The following is a 15,671-nucleotide window of genomic DNA, read 5'->3' as shown; positions in this document are numbered from 1 at the left end:
TTTTTGAACATCTGTTCCTAGTATATGGATGAGAGTTTCCTAAAAATCGTAATCTCGAAGTTGAGAGTTTGTCTGATGTAGCTAAACCGTTTTCACTTATCTTTATGTGTCATGGTGAATTTAAGAATTTTTTTTACAAATCGTGAGAGTGAATCATCGAGCAACCAGCCTGGGAAAAGGTTACACAATCACGGTTGTACAGTCTGAAAAAGAAGGGGAAGTCGAACATACTCCGATATGGTTAATCGTATCGATCCACAGGAATGTTGAAATCATCGCGCATGCTTCCGCCAGCAATGGGCATAATTAGCATTAAATGCGTTATTATTTGCGTTTCGGACAGCCACGCACCTGGTACGTTCGCGTATCTCGACGGAAACACGCGTGCCTGCTCGCTACGTGGGGCAATAATGTCGCAGCGTTCGAGAACCAACCTTATCGCCGATCGAGATTATCGCATCTGTACGTAGTTACGATGTGTGCGTGTCATTTTTCGTAATTACAAAATAGTTACAACACGGCAGCCGTTGGGAACGATAAAAGCACACAGAAAGCTGTTTTACGTGTCGCAGATAAGCAAATAGAGAGAAATTTCCACGAAGCCAACGAACTTTTCGATCAAATCTCGCACTTATTACGCGTTAATGATAGGTTGGTGTTTGATACAACTTTGGAATTAATTAAAGAAAACAAATGTAAGGTTTACCCCATTTCTGAAAATATTGTCAGGGTATTTACCTAATAAATAAATGTAGAACTCTAGAGTAGAAATAATGGTTACTCTTTCGACAACGTTATCGATCTCTTCTATTTCAGGTGTGTCCCTATTTCACATCAATTATTTTACAGATCGACTACAATATTTTCAAATATATACGTGTTGTCATTGACCAAAACAGTAACCGAAAATGTCTGTGACAATATGTATGTGTGTTTTAAAATACTGTAATCGATCTGTAAAACAATTGATGTGAAAAAGGAAGACAGCTGACAGAGGAGAGATTCGATAACGTTGCCGAAGTAAAGAATAACCATTATTTTTACTCAAAAGTCACATATATATTTATTTATTAGGTAATTACCCTCACAATATTTTTAAATAAATCCTAATTCTCTTAAACTTTTGAGTAACATTAAAATCGTACACTATACCACCATTAAAATATTAAATGTTTGTTGTTTTTACATAATAATTTGAATAAATGTTGAGGGTAACCCAGAATGAAATTATATATATTTTTAACTGTTACACAGTTTCTGACTTACATACTTATACGATACAGAACACAGTTCGGACAAAAACTTGTCATGGAGAATAAATAATTCATCATACCTTGACCTCGTTTATGAATATTTTTAATAATTATGGTTCTCTAAAGAAAGATTAAACGAAATATTTATATAAAATACAATACAAATATTTTTCGAACGTTAAAATTTGAAAGAAAAATGTAAAATTGTAGAGTTAACGCGAGGTAATGCAGATTTGCAAGAAACGTGTGCAATGCTAGATCAATCGAGCTCGAATGTAGAGTCTTTGTTGCGACATTCGATCAAAATCGACTCTTACAGAAAAACCTTCAACGTCGAGAATATTATGAGTTAAGTAATGTACGTGGGTGTGCCGACTTATGGGAAAGCTACGGTGGTTCCGTTCGTTGCCGATTGTGCAAGCGATGATAGAAGCCAGACAAGATTTATTCGCGATTTCATGGACACTGGCGACACTTCGTTCTCGATTGTCGCAAGAGACACCTACGTTCATTATCGAGCATCGAACGCGAGCTCAAAACGTCGTACCTACGCTGCAGATAACGCGTTGATAAGACGACGTGGACGCACGGAAAGAAATCATAGACCGAGACGCAGGTACGAGTGTTTATGATTTTTCAGTCAACTAATTACGAGAAACAATGCGTTCGTTGCGAGAGATTGGGTTGCGATAAGCTTGGACGCGAATTCCTTACGTTGCTCAACGATTATCTTACGCTTCAGCGAACTGCTTTGTTTACGTACCATTTGTAGAACTTGGGAAAATTCTTGGGAGATTTAAGCCCTTCGATAATAAGATACAGGGTGTTCGGCCACCTCTGCGAAAAATTCGAATGAGAGGTTCTAGAGGTCAAAATAAGATGAAAATCAAAAACACCAATTTTTTGATTGAAGTTTCCTTAAAAGCTTATGAATGTTTAAAGTTCCATACCAACCAGAAATTTTTTCGGCGAAATTAAAAACTTTTAAATGATTCTGAAAAAATTATTTTCGGTTGCGGGGGTCAATTACAAGCATTTTTGTTGAATACACATATCCCCGAAATCCTACTCAGTTTCGAGAAAAAAATTCGTGTAGGTGTTGAAATTTTTCGGTGAAATTAAGAAATTTCAAATCGTTCTGGAAAAAATATTTTCAGTTGCAGGGGTCAGTTACAAGCATTTTTGGTAAATAAACATACTCCCAAAATCCTACGTACTTGTGAGAAAAAAATTCGTTTAGGTGAACAAATTTTATTAATAATTTTATTAATAATTTTGTTAATAACTTTGTAACGAAGCCTCCATCAACAAATTGGTATTCTTGATTTTCGTCTTATTTTGGCCTCTACAATCGCTCATTAAAATTTTTCCCAGGATGGCCGAACACCCTATATGTACATATATGGAATTATACGTATAGTCGTCAGAATCTTTCGAATGATATTCGAGTTAAAATTATTTGTATTAAACAATTTTGACAAAATAAAAGAGAAGACAATTGAGGATGGAAGGTTGAATGAATATTGTGGATGACATAAAATGTGAATTTTTTTATCGCCAAATTGCGAATGAAATTATATAGATTCGAGATTTTATTTTTTATTTATTTTCTAGGAGACCACCATGGTAAAAGGTTGTTTTAAAATTTGAGCCAACTAAATTTTACAGAGAATCGAAATTTCCTTACCCGAATGCAAACAGAGCTCGTGATTCCGTGCACGTGATATTTTAACCGTTTCGAAATTGGTAAAATTACGAGGATACTTTTATGCGCGTATTCGCGTTCGAATAAACCACAAGTTTCGAAATACTCTCGCGTTGGACCAACGAATGCGCATTCGACGCACGTGCGAAGATCTTGCAACGTAGATGCAGCCTTTATGCAAATATGTGTCTGGTCCTTACTAAGAGAGCGCTAACTCAGTTACCCGTAACCATGCGATTCAGAAAAGGAAGCTATAATCACAACCCATTCTCTTCTAAACATAAAACACCTTCGGAAATCGTAACGTAAAACGATACGTTCGGAAAGCATCTAAGTAAATCAAGCGATCGAAAACTTATGTAAAAAGACATTCAGCAGACAGAAATTGGAAAGCGATGTTTGCTATAACAATGGATTTTTATGACAATAAATATGGAAAACAGAATTTTCCAAGGAACGTACATCAACGGATTCAAAATATTCTCCTAAAAGATTTATCGCAGAAAATATTTTTCAAACCTTAAACTCTTACCACTAAATTGAAATCAATTGTAAATTTAAAAATTCAACTTTACTTCTGACACGATTCGACAACGTTTTATTTCATTTTCCATGTTATATAAAATTTATTACTCAACTATTTGTATCTTTGTTGTAACGATCTTCAAAATTCTGATCGATACCAAAATTACTATCTTCTAAGATTAAAAGAAGCTTTGCTAAGACGAAGTTGAAATCCAAACTTCTTCAAAAACATCCTTTTTAAGAAACGAATTATGTCAAACACCTAAAAACGTAATAAAACGTTTTTAACGTGTATCGAAGATGCAAATCTGGCCAAAGACTCTTAATCGTACAATTCCAAATTCCCTGGAATTGAAACTAAGAAAGTCTCAGAGAATTCTGGTGTTTATATTTGGTGCGTTATATCCGAGCAAGTCAAGATTTTCAACATTTTTTACTAATATTTGACAATACTACAAGATACTACATAAAACCACATACATCTTTGGCATAAGACAGAATTTTATTTACCTGTGTACAGTGAATTGTTGCTTACTTCAGAGGGTATCTTTCGATACATCGTTATAAATAATGTTACGCGTAGTATTTTATTATTATTTATTATTTCTTTAAAAAGTCGAGAATGATCACGCCTGGTTAATTTTCTGTTGCCGCCACTATAGTGGTTTTTGCCATATTTAACCCCTTACCGTACAATGACGAGTCTGACTCGTTACAAGTTCTTGATCTCAAGCTTCACAATCATGAAGCTACTCATTGGTCATCAAGTCTTATATATTAAAATCAACACATTTTTATATTTACGAGGTATTCGTGAAACAAATCTATTCTTTTTCATGGCCATTACTTGTACGAACAAATCTAAATAAATTTAAATAGTATACGATCGACGAAGTATTCAAAATTAAATTGTACGTCAAGGGGTTAATACCTAACTTTAAGTAATTATGTACACAGGTACTAGATCTATAGTTTTCTTTTTGCAATTTCTCGAATAGAAAATCGTGCATTGCGATAAGCATCTATTTTTGCTTTCTCCAGCGAAAACAAAACTTTTCCTAGCGGTACTTTAATACACTATAGAATTATTTAATGTTCTCATATGAATATCGTGTTTCAGTATCAATACTTACTCTTACAAGGAACCATCGCGAACGGTCCGGCTTCGATTTTGATGAAACTTTGTACACTTATAAAGCAGCCAAAAATAATAGACACGTATTTTTTTTTAGCTGCGGTAACTCGAGTTTAAGGGGTGAAACCACCCCTTGAAGTTTTGGCTCGAAACGGCTATCTCGAAAACGGAAAGACATACAAAAAAATTGTTAATGGGCGAGGTTGATGGTTTCTTATGTACAATAACATGGTGTTAAAAAATTTAAAAAAATACAATTTGTTTATAACAAAAAAAAATGTATTAACTTAATTTTTCATTTTATTGAAATTTTCATAATGACAAAAAATGACGAGCACTTTATTCCAAATCCATTGGTATGCGATTTTTTAAAATTGCCTCCTACAGTTTTGCAGATTTTGATGATTCACATCTTGCGCGCACATCCATTATGGTAGTAGCCGTTCTAACTTTGATTTTAATGAAGCACTGTAGGCTTGCACTACTTCTAGAGGACAAAATCGGGAAAAATACAAGAATACCAATTTGTTGATGGAGGCTTCGTTAAGAAATTATTAAAAAATTAAATTAAAAATTTTCAAATCCTCCAGGAAAAAATTATTTTCGGTTGCGGGGGCCAATTACAATCATTTTTGGTCAATACATATACCCACGAAATCCTACGCACTTTCGAGAAAAAAATTCCTAATCGAAAATGTAATTTATGGCCAGAAATGTTGTCCGAAAATTTCATGCGGATCTTTAAAATGTCATAACTTCTGAACGGATTGAAGGATTTTAATTTTCAAAAATGCAAACGACGCGTATTTTAATCAAGAATACGTAGAAATCGTATCGATCCTTGACCCTGCAAAATGAGAAAAACCCCATAAAAATGGTCCAATCTTCAAACAGCCATAATTCCTACAATAGTGAATATATTTCAATGAAACTTTTTTCTGAAGTAGAGCTCATAGGTACCTACAAAAAAGTATTGGCAAACTTTTTTGTAGGGCGTCAAACAAAATTATTAAAAATGAAAAACGAATTTTTAAGAAAAATCGAAAGGGCGTAGCCTAAATTTTTCAGCGAAAAAAAAAATTTCAAATCGTTCTAAAAAAATTATTTTCAGTTCCGGGAGTCAATTTCAATCATTTTTGGTCAATATATATACCCCCGAAATCCTACGCACTTTTGAGAAAAAAATTCGAAAATGTGTGAAATTTTTCAACAAAATTAAAAAATTTCAAACCATTCTGAAAAAATTATTTTCGGTTGCGGGGGTCGATTACAATCATTTTTGGTCATTACACATTCCCCCGAAATCTTGGGCATTTCGGAGAAAAAAATTCAGTACTGGCGGAACTTTAAACGTTAATAATTTCTTAACGAAGCCTCCATCAACAAATTGGTATTCTTGTATTTTTCCCGATTTTGTCCTCTAGAAGTAGTGCAAGCCTACAGTGCTTCATTAAAATCAAAGTTAGAACGGCTACTACCATAATGGATGTGCGCGCAAGATGTGAATCATCAAAATCTGCAAAACTGTAGGAGGCAATTTTAAAAAATCGCATACCAATGGATTTGGAATAAAGTGCTCGTCATTTTTTGTCATTATGAAAATTTCAATAAAATGAAAAATTAAGTTAATACATTTTTTTTTGTTATAAACAAATTGTATTTTTTTAAATTTTTTAACACCATGTTATTGTACATAAGAAACCATCAACCTCGCCCATTAACAATTTTTTTGTATGTCTTTCCGTTTTCGAGATAGCCGTTTCGAGCCAAAACTTCAAGGGGTGGTTTCACCCCTTAAACTCGAGTTACCGCAGCTAAAAAAAATACGTGTCGATTATTTTTGGCTGCTTTATAAGTGTACAAAGTTTCATCAAAATCGAAGCCGGACCGTTCGCGATGGTTCCTTGTTAGTAAGATGAGACCGTGGTTACTTCCATGTATGATGAAGTAAAACTGAGGAATACTTGCTGTTTTTATACAAATTTCGTCATTGCCTCTATCACCGTATTATTATTTCTGTTTATTATATCCCAGTAACGATGCGTTGGTTGGTGAAAAATTTTCGTCATACCAGTACCAGATATTTATAAAATAAAGGAATATTTTGTAGAAAATGTTGGATTATTGATTACGCAGGAATTTATGCCACAATAATTGTCTATATTTCGAGTATATCGAGACACACTTTGCTAATCACACTCAACAAAACAGCGGTCTATACACATGTGTAGTTACAGACAGAGTGCCCGTTTGCTCAAGCATGATTCATCACACTAGATAAAAAACAACATACATACATTCCTCTGTAAGATGCCGCGATTTTGATAATTGAGCCGTTTATTTTGAAAGTGGCCTAACTCCATTTTTCAATTTTTTCCAGTTACCATGGTTACACGTACAACTTCATGTTATTTATCAGTAAAGCATTTCAGGTTGCTTATATTCCGAGCAAATACGATAATTCTTGACACATAAGTTTGCAGAGTTAGTTCAATAATTGAACCGTGTATTTTGAAAGTGGCCTAACTCCATTTATACTTAAATCAAGATATTTGCTATTGATAATATCGGAAAGCAGTGATGAAGGTAATTTTAATTAATTAGTATTTACAAGTTAACCTCAGTTTTTGAACAATTGCGTTAGTTGAATAACCAGTACGTTTAATTAATATAAAACTTAAAATTTAATATTAAATTTTAGAAATTATTTCACCCATGGAGAAGAACAGAACAAGACTATTTAGTTCAGATAGTGAAGAAGAAATAGTAACTAAAATTGTCCAAACTTTGGAAAATAATGTGGAAATCATAGATCACAAATTTTTAATATCAGGACATTCGTTTTTACCAAATGATAGAGATTTTGGCGTGGTAGAAATGTCATTAAAAAAAAATAAGTTACTGTTCGTTCCCCGAGATTATTACAAGATTATTAAAAAGTGTCGGAAAGGTAATAATTTTATTGTAAATGAAATGAGACAAGAAGATGTTGTATCAACAAAATTATTAGAAGACGCAATTTTTAAAAGGGTAAAGAATTCTGATGGAGTATCAATAAACTGGTTAAAAATATGTTGGATGCGTTTTGTCAGAAATGAACCGTATAAAATTTTCTATAAGACATCAATGAATGAGAATGAAAATTTTAAAGTCCTGAATTTATTACCACGTCGGGGTAGACCAAGAAAGTTCGAAAATATTGTATTGACACCACTGTATAAAAATATCAGACAAACTACAACAGCAAAATTCAAGGACATAACTGACCTGATGACCGGAACATCATGATTTCTTCAAATCCCTTTCACACGCACAAAATGTAGATGAGTAGTAAATTGTTTTATAATAAATTTATGTTTGTAATTTTGTACGTTATGTAGTTAAAAAATGTTTTGAATCGCATAAATTATGTTTCCGAAGTATTTTAAAGGTATGTAAAATAAATTCAGTATTGTTTTTTTCAATTTGAAGCATCTTAAATTATGTTGAATGGACTTGGGAACCTTCAAATTTTATAATGAATCTGGTTGTTAATTTTGAAAGTGGCCTAACTCCATTCTTGATAAGAAAACGCATATTATTCACTTAATAATTGCCACTATTTTAATAGGAACACCCTTACATACACTTAAGCAGTATGACTCATTAGTATCCTATACGTATATTTTTAAATTCATTGAAATGCAAACCCTTAAATATCTCGATTTGAAGATAAATGGACTTAGGCCACTTTCAAAATAAACGGCTCAATAATTATTTGTCGAGCTATCAGTCGATAAATTAGAGTTCTATATAATATCCACCAGAAAATCATAATGTTCATATAGAAATTTCGTCCACTGTAGTATTGTCGCGGAGTGTAGAAAGGGTATGCGAGGTCTATGAAACTACGAAAAGGTGTCCATGGAAAAAACGGTTAAGATACGTGGACCAACCAGGTTGGTTAACTCGCGACGAGCAGAGATAGCTGGTTATCGTCGGGCGTGCGGCAGCAACGCGAAATTAATAATCCGTCGTTTCTTATGCCTCGTTATCGCGCATCGTCACGTCTTTATAACGCGGCCGGGGCTCGTACGTCAGATGGTATCGTCGTATCTCGTACGGCTAGCAGCTAGTAAAGTAAGTGCGAGTAAGTATAAACTACCGCGCTGAGCCACCACCCTCGATGTTCCGCCCCAGCGGAGAGATAACATCTTCGTGCGGACTCTCCGTCTCTCTCGCCGCGACCTCTTCCTCCCTTCCACAACCCTTTTGCTCGCCTACCGTCCTTGCCGATCGGCCGGAGGCTTCCCTACGATCGGCTACTTCAGTAGCCGCACCATCTGCCCTCCATAAATCCTCTCGGCCGTCTATGCTCCGCCGATATCCTCCCAACCAGCTTCCATTTCTCTCTTTCTATTTTCTTTTTCCATACGTTTCCCCCGGCGAATTTCGACAGATCGACTCGGGTTCTTCCCGCATGATAGGTTCATAGTACGCCGGTAATGTGGAAGATTTCTACTGAATATTTGTACCGAATGTTAATTTACGTGCAAAAGAGTTGGAAGTGTTTTGTTCGTAAAAAAATGGGTAACCAGGGACAGTGAGACAACAAGAGGTACGAAACGAGTGATTGTGAAAGACAACGTGATTCTTATATGATATCAATTTATGTTGCTAATCATTAATTTGTGTAAAAAGATTGTGTGCTTCATATTCGTTCATTTGTACATTTCTTCCAAATACAATTTTCTTCGTTAAATCCTACAGTAATATCCTTCAAACGAATTCAAAATCTCATTGTTTTTTAATTCCAAACATTTTATATTGTAGGACGCGTCATGTATTTTCAATATTATTTAAATTACTTAATTTGGCCATCCGGCAACTGTACCTTTTTTGACAATAGGAAAGCCATAGCCATAGCGATAAACCAGCGTATACTTAATTAGTTTTAAGGGGTAATTTGGGCCCATCTACCTACCTCTTGGGACCGCGGATGACTACCCCCGTACAAACCCTCAGTGGGTGGGCTTTGTAGTTTCGGAAGGACTGAGGCAAACTTCTGATTTGTGAATAGAATCATCTTCTATTTTTGAACTCGGTATTTAATCAAGGACCAGAACCGGACGAAGTCAGTTACAAAAGAATAATTACGAGAGTTACAAGAGTACGAGTACAAGAATATAGAGTGCAAATTTGAACGGACTAGATTTTCAAGAACTTCACGAACCTTTTTTATATCATTGTTACATTTCCTGTTAACACGTGCATCTTTATATATTTGTTAATAAATTAATGCATTTGTAAATAGTTATTATAATTACCTATTTGCTACATAAATCGGCTCCACGAACTTTGTGGGTGCCAACGTGTTTATTGCATTTTTTTTCATAAAATGAATGCTTATATGGGCTTCCGAATATCTATTTCAGTCTATTAATTCAACGTTTGTATACGATAGTCATGGCAGAAATGACAACATAGCTATTTACACGTCTCGTGAATCATTAATGGTAACAGTTCATAGATGCTAGAAATAGTATCAATCAGTAATTCTGAAGTATTCTTAGCTGATAGGTTCTACAGAAATGAATTTTATGAGGCCATATTGTTAAGGAACCTAAAACCAAGTTACATTAGGTACATCAGTTACACCAGTTACGACAGTTACAAGAACATAGAGTAGGAGTACGAACAGTATACAGGAATGCAATAGAACACAATTTGAATGGATTAGATTTCAAGAACTGTTCGAACTTTTTATGTATAATTGTCACATTTCTGTCAACACGTGTATTTTTCTATCTTTGTTAATACATTTAATGTGTGTGTAAATAGTTGTTGTAATTATCTATTTGCTACATAAATCGGCTCCACGAACTTTGTGGGAGTCAACACTCATTGTACTTTGAAAATTACTAGTTTTTTCCTGGAATTTCGACTCTGCGAATTAGGTTTCGTCCTGCAAGCTCGAGGAGTCGGCAGTTTTTACTTCGAGAATGAAAGAATACTTGTAAGTGGTACGTTTATAGTTCGGTTGAAAACTTTCAATCTAAATATGTGGAAAACAACACATTTGGAAAAAATGTTGAATATGAAAGTTACTCGGTTTCTAGGAGGAAACAACTATTTTATTTATTTTTTTTAAGGGTAATCTTGTTTTTTAAAAAATGAAAACTTTTATTTTTATTTACAGACTCTTATTCTACGCAAAAAAGAACAAACCTTTGTACGAAACATTTTTTTATCAACTTTTATTTTGCAAGGATTTATTTAATAAAATTAAAAATTTGTTAATGACTGAATAACAATTTTTCACAACAATGGCTTCGTAGAAGAGAACCTACTGAATGGCTGCCTAGATCTCTTGGATTTGATACCACTAGATCTTTTTTTATGAGAACATTCAAAATTTTTAATATTTAAAACAAGACAAGAAAATATTAACGAATTAAAGAATAGAATAGTATAGGAATGCAAAAATATTGAAAAGGAAACTTTTAAATAATAAAGAATTGAATTTTACAACTCATTGCTGAGTACAAATTGGAAAGCTTTTTGAAAACATATTATGAAGATAGGAGCATTATGTTTTATTTCATATTATTAACATTTCATTTATGTTTTGAAGAAACAACTACTGCCATTTTTGATGTAGTAAAAAAATGTAATTGTTATCGATTTATCAGCATTCAGTCATGAAAAAAATAAAGAAGTTTCATAAGTTAACCAATTTTCTATTTTATTAAATATCTTTGTAAGATAAAATTTGATAAAAAAATGTTTTATAAAAAAGCTTCTTCTTTTTTTGCGTAGAATAAGAATCTGTGAATAAAACAACTAGATTTTTGTTTTTTGCTTTTTATATATTTAGTCCCATCGATTAGTATTCATTACGTATGTGTAAGTGCTGGTATCGAAAATGTAATATAAAATGATAGTTCATTATCTTTTCGAAAAATCAATATGGTCAGAGTTAGAAACGATTTTCGGTTTTGATAATACAAGTGATTTGTTTGTTACTGTTCGCGCCCGAAATGTTGCTGGTCGGATTGGAGTGAATGCGATGTCGTCGTGTTGGAGAGTTTTAAAATGGTTTATTTTTAACAATAACAAAGTGGACTGTATGATGGTTTTCAAGCGCGTTGAACTATGGGAGGAACTGTTTCCCCCTCGCTTACTTTAACAAAATGCGTTCAACTGGTAAAACTGCTGTACTGTTACAGACTTGTTAGTTAGACTTACAAGGGGAGGTCATACCCTGTCAACCTGGGATTTCAACCAAATTTGGCAGAGTTGTTGGGGCTGATGTCCAAACGCAATCTGTAAAATACTAGACGTTTATGGCCAGCCATTTTGTTAAAAAATGGCCTTAAAGTTTAAAATTTCGAAGTTGTCGGATCGACGTTTTTTTTTTTTAAATTGTAGGTCTCGAAGAGGGGAACACAAAAGTCCAATACATTTTTGCCGTAACATCAATAGTTTAAACAAAAATTTGAGTTTTTGTGACGGGATAAATGCATATGTACCGTGTAGTTGGAGCGTATTTTCAGCAGTCATGATAGACGTGGAGTTATCGTCGAGGAATTCGGGTCGGAAGACTGGGGTTCGTGTCCCGGAACTAGAACATTTTGTTTTTTTTCTTTTTTTCGCTTATTTTTGAATTTTTATTTATTTTTAATTTTAATTTTTAATATCATGGAAAAAGATGGCTGTTACAAATAAATAAAATACTATTATGGTTATAAATGTTTATTTTCACACATACTTACAAACATATTCTCATATATATTTACATCTCACGTATAAATAAATACAAAAATTAGATATTTATTTCATACGGGTTTCGCAATGCATTGTATGATTTTTATCATAAAAATAGGAAAAACATAATGGTTTCATACACCAAGCGCATGTTATAAATGCTTGTTCTGTACAGCATTTTTTATTTTTTAGGTCGTGTGGAAAACATACTTGATTCACGTTACAAAAGATTTCTTTTTTATGATTCGGAGGGGTGAGTTTAGACGCATACCATGCATATTTAATCATGTCGGTAAAAATTGGAGCAGATAATTGATAATGGATTATGGAATGTAATTTTATTCTATCCTGTCTATTGGTTAATTCTCTGTTTTCGCGGATTAATGTTAGGGCGTTTTGGAGTCTTGAAAGAAAGTTCTTAACCTGTCTAAAAAAATACACGTCACATGGTTGGCAAATGGGTGTACATTTTGGTGGTATCACTTTTAACGTGCAGGTAGCCATATTTTTATCTTCCGGATCATAAAAGATCCTGTCATATAATGCTGGATTTGTTTGTCCACCCCACGAATCGATGACTAATAAGAATTTATTTGCTTTTACGTAAGGTTTTAATATATTTTCCAAAAATAATTGATAGGTATCAGATTGCAATTTCCCTGACTTTGTGCAAGTGACATGTACATTGCCTAATTCCTCTTCTTGTTTTCGAACATCTACTGCTACCCGTGGTCCAAAAAATGCTGTACAGAACAAGCATTTATAACATGCGCTTGGTGTATGAAACCATTATGTTTTTCCTGTTTTTATGATAAAAATCATATAATGCATTGCGAAACCCGTATGAAATAAATATCTAATTTTTGTATTTATTTATACGTGAGATGTAAATATATATGAGAATATGTTTGTAAGTATGTGTGAAAATAAACATTTATAACCATAATAGTATTTTATTTATTTGTAACAGCCATCTTTTTCCATGATATTAAAAATTAAAATTAAAAATAAATAAAAATTCAAAAATAAGCGAAAAAAAGAAAAAAAACAAAATGTTCTAGTTCCGGGGACACGAACCCCAATCTTCCGACCCGAATTCCTCGACGCTAACTCCACGGCTATCATGACTGCTGAAAATACGCTCCAACTATACGGTACATATGCATTTATCCCGTCACAAAAACTCAAATTTTTGTTTAAACTATTGATGTTACGGCAAAAATGTATTGGACTTTTGTGTTCCCCTCTTCGAGACCTACAATTTAAAAAAAAAAAACGTCGATCCGACAACTTCGAAATTTTAAACTTTAAGGCCATTTTTTAACAAAATGGCTGGCCATAAACGTCTAGTATTTTACAGATTGCGTTTGGGCATCAGCCCCAACAACTCTGCCAAATTTGGTTGAAATCCCAGGTTGACAGGGTATGACCTCCCCTTGTTAGTCGGTTAACGACTGAACCGAGAATTGAAACTGGTTTGTCGGTTGACGACCGAAACTAGAATGGAATTGTGTCCGGAGTCCGTTTCCTCCTCAGCCTAGATCCCCTCCAAGAGGTACACTTGGGGGTGTTTTGCAAATTCCTCTGTGGAATCGTGAGTCGATTGATTGGCCATCGGCTTGGGAGAGGAGGACCCATTTTCCTGCCCCAGTTTGGCAGCAAACTCCTCCTTCACCTCGGTGGTGGAGGAAAGTCCCGGGCCACGCTGGCGAGGGTGGCCGAGGTTTCCTCCCCAAGTCGACGGCCGCGTTAATTTATCGAGGAAGAAACGGAACTCCGGATTATCCACGCAACAAGGGGTTGCGTCTGGTCTACGTCTGTTTTTATGGCTATATTGTTCCGCGTGTCGGCGATGGCCGTTGTCGTCGGTGCCTACACTTGGCCTCGACGACCGTACCACCCGCGGAACAATATAGCCCTTCGCTGGTCAACTCGAGTGTCGCGTTTCTTTCGTTTTCCAAAAATGCTATTCTTTTACATTGACATTTGCCAGATGCGAGAGACTCGAAGACGTTTGCAACGTAATACCGATCCCGCATCTGGCAACATAAAGGACCGGAAACAACTCGAGTTGGCCAGCGGAATGAGCGAGCTTTCGTTTACCGAACAGTTACTGATCGCTATATTTATACTTAAAAATTTGAAACTGTATTCTACGATCTATATAGTACTATCTTTGACAGTTTGTAATTTTATTAAATCGTGAAATGTCTCAAAATATTAATTCTGACCTAAGTCACAACGAGAAGCGTTTTAACATTAATGACAATTATATTGTAGATTACATATTAATAAGTAGTACACAAATTTTCTTTTACTTGAAAAATGGCCATAACTTTCAAGGAAACTTAATATTTAACACGTATGTCGGTTGGAATAAACAAAATTATGAATTATTTTACAGAGAATAAATTAAGTAGATTAATATGTTTCTGATTATGCATGTACGAAGCACAATAAGAATTTACCTACATATTTACTGCTTTTCTAAGTATTTTTATATCACGAAGTTAGCAATCTTCTTACTATTTTACGATGTTGATTAATTCGTCATTTAAAAAATCATGAAATTAATACTAATATGCCAAAAGGATTTCGAGATCATTTATTTTCGTTGAGGTTGCATACTGTAATGCGATTATAATTTGATAAACAAACTGGTATAGATTAAACATACATGGACAAAAATATGCGACTTGAAGATTCCAATAAGAAGGTAAACTTGTGACTAATTGTAAGTATTGGTGTACACAGCATGTATTTTATCTTCACAAAACTTACGTGATCGTTTAGCACGTTGACTGTCAGGTCAAACCGCTCAAATTGTTCCAGAAAATGAAACTTAATGTTTCAGACAATTAGAAACTAGCATACACACAATTTCTCATAATATTTATTTTGTAGGGTTTAAAATTCAAGAATGTTATCTAGATTCATTTTCTTTCGCATGTAATCTTGAGAACTAATTGTTTTAGCTTCCGAGTGAAAAGTCATTGATTTTGAAAGTGGCGTAAGTCTAATCATAGGCATCGAAAACATATTATTTCTTAAATAATGTTAATTATTGTAGGAGTGAAGGATGTAGTGAAGGATGTCCAGTTTAATTTGAATCATGAATGAGACATGAGTTACGGGGTTTTCAGACGAAGGTTCGATTAGCGTTTTTGTTATCATTAATGTTTGCGGTGTGTCCGATATATATATTCAGTTCATTTTCCTTCAATAGTTAATCCTCTCTCCATTGCAAAAATCCTACATTATGTTAATTGGGATAATAAATTTGACACCCTTAGAAACCCAAAAATAT

The 15,671-nt window shown here is 34.1% G+C and overlaps 1 protein-coding gene across 1 annotated transcript in view; it reads right to left on the bottom strand.

The window, feature by feature from the left end:
- Window positions 1-15,671, bottom strand: part of LOC122402051 (Krueppel-like factor 6) — a 957,196-nt gene that overhangs the window by 324,871 nt on the left and 616,654 nt on the right. The window lies entirely within an intron of this gene.

This window comes from Colletes gigas, unplaced genomic scaffold (assembly GCF_013123115.1).
Source record: "Colletes gigas isolate AHSC1104 unplaced genomic scaffold, ASM1312311v1 Colletes_gigas_Sc00032, whole genome shotgun sequence".
NCBI lineage: Eukaryota > Metazoa > Arthropoda > Insecta > Hymenoptera > Colletidae > Colletes > Colletes gigas.
Note: the sequence above shows the minus strand (reverse complement) of the source record. Positions and strands in the feature narration are given on the sequence as shown.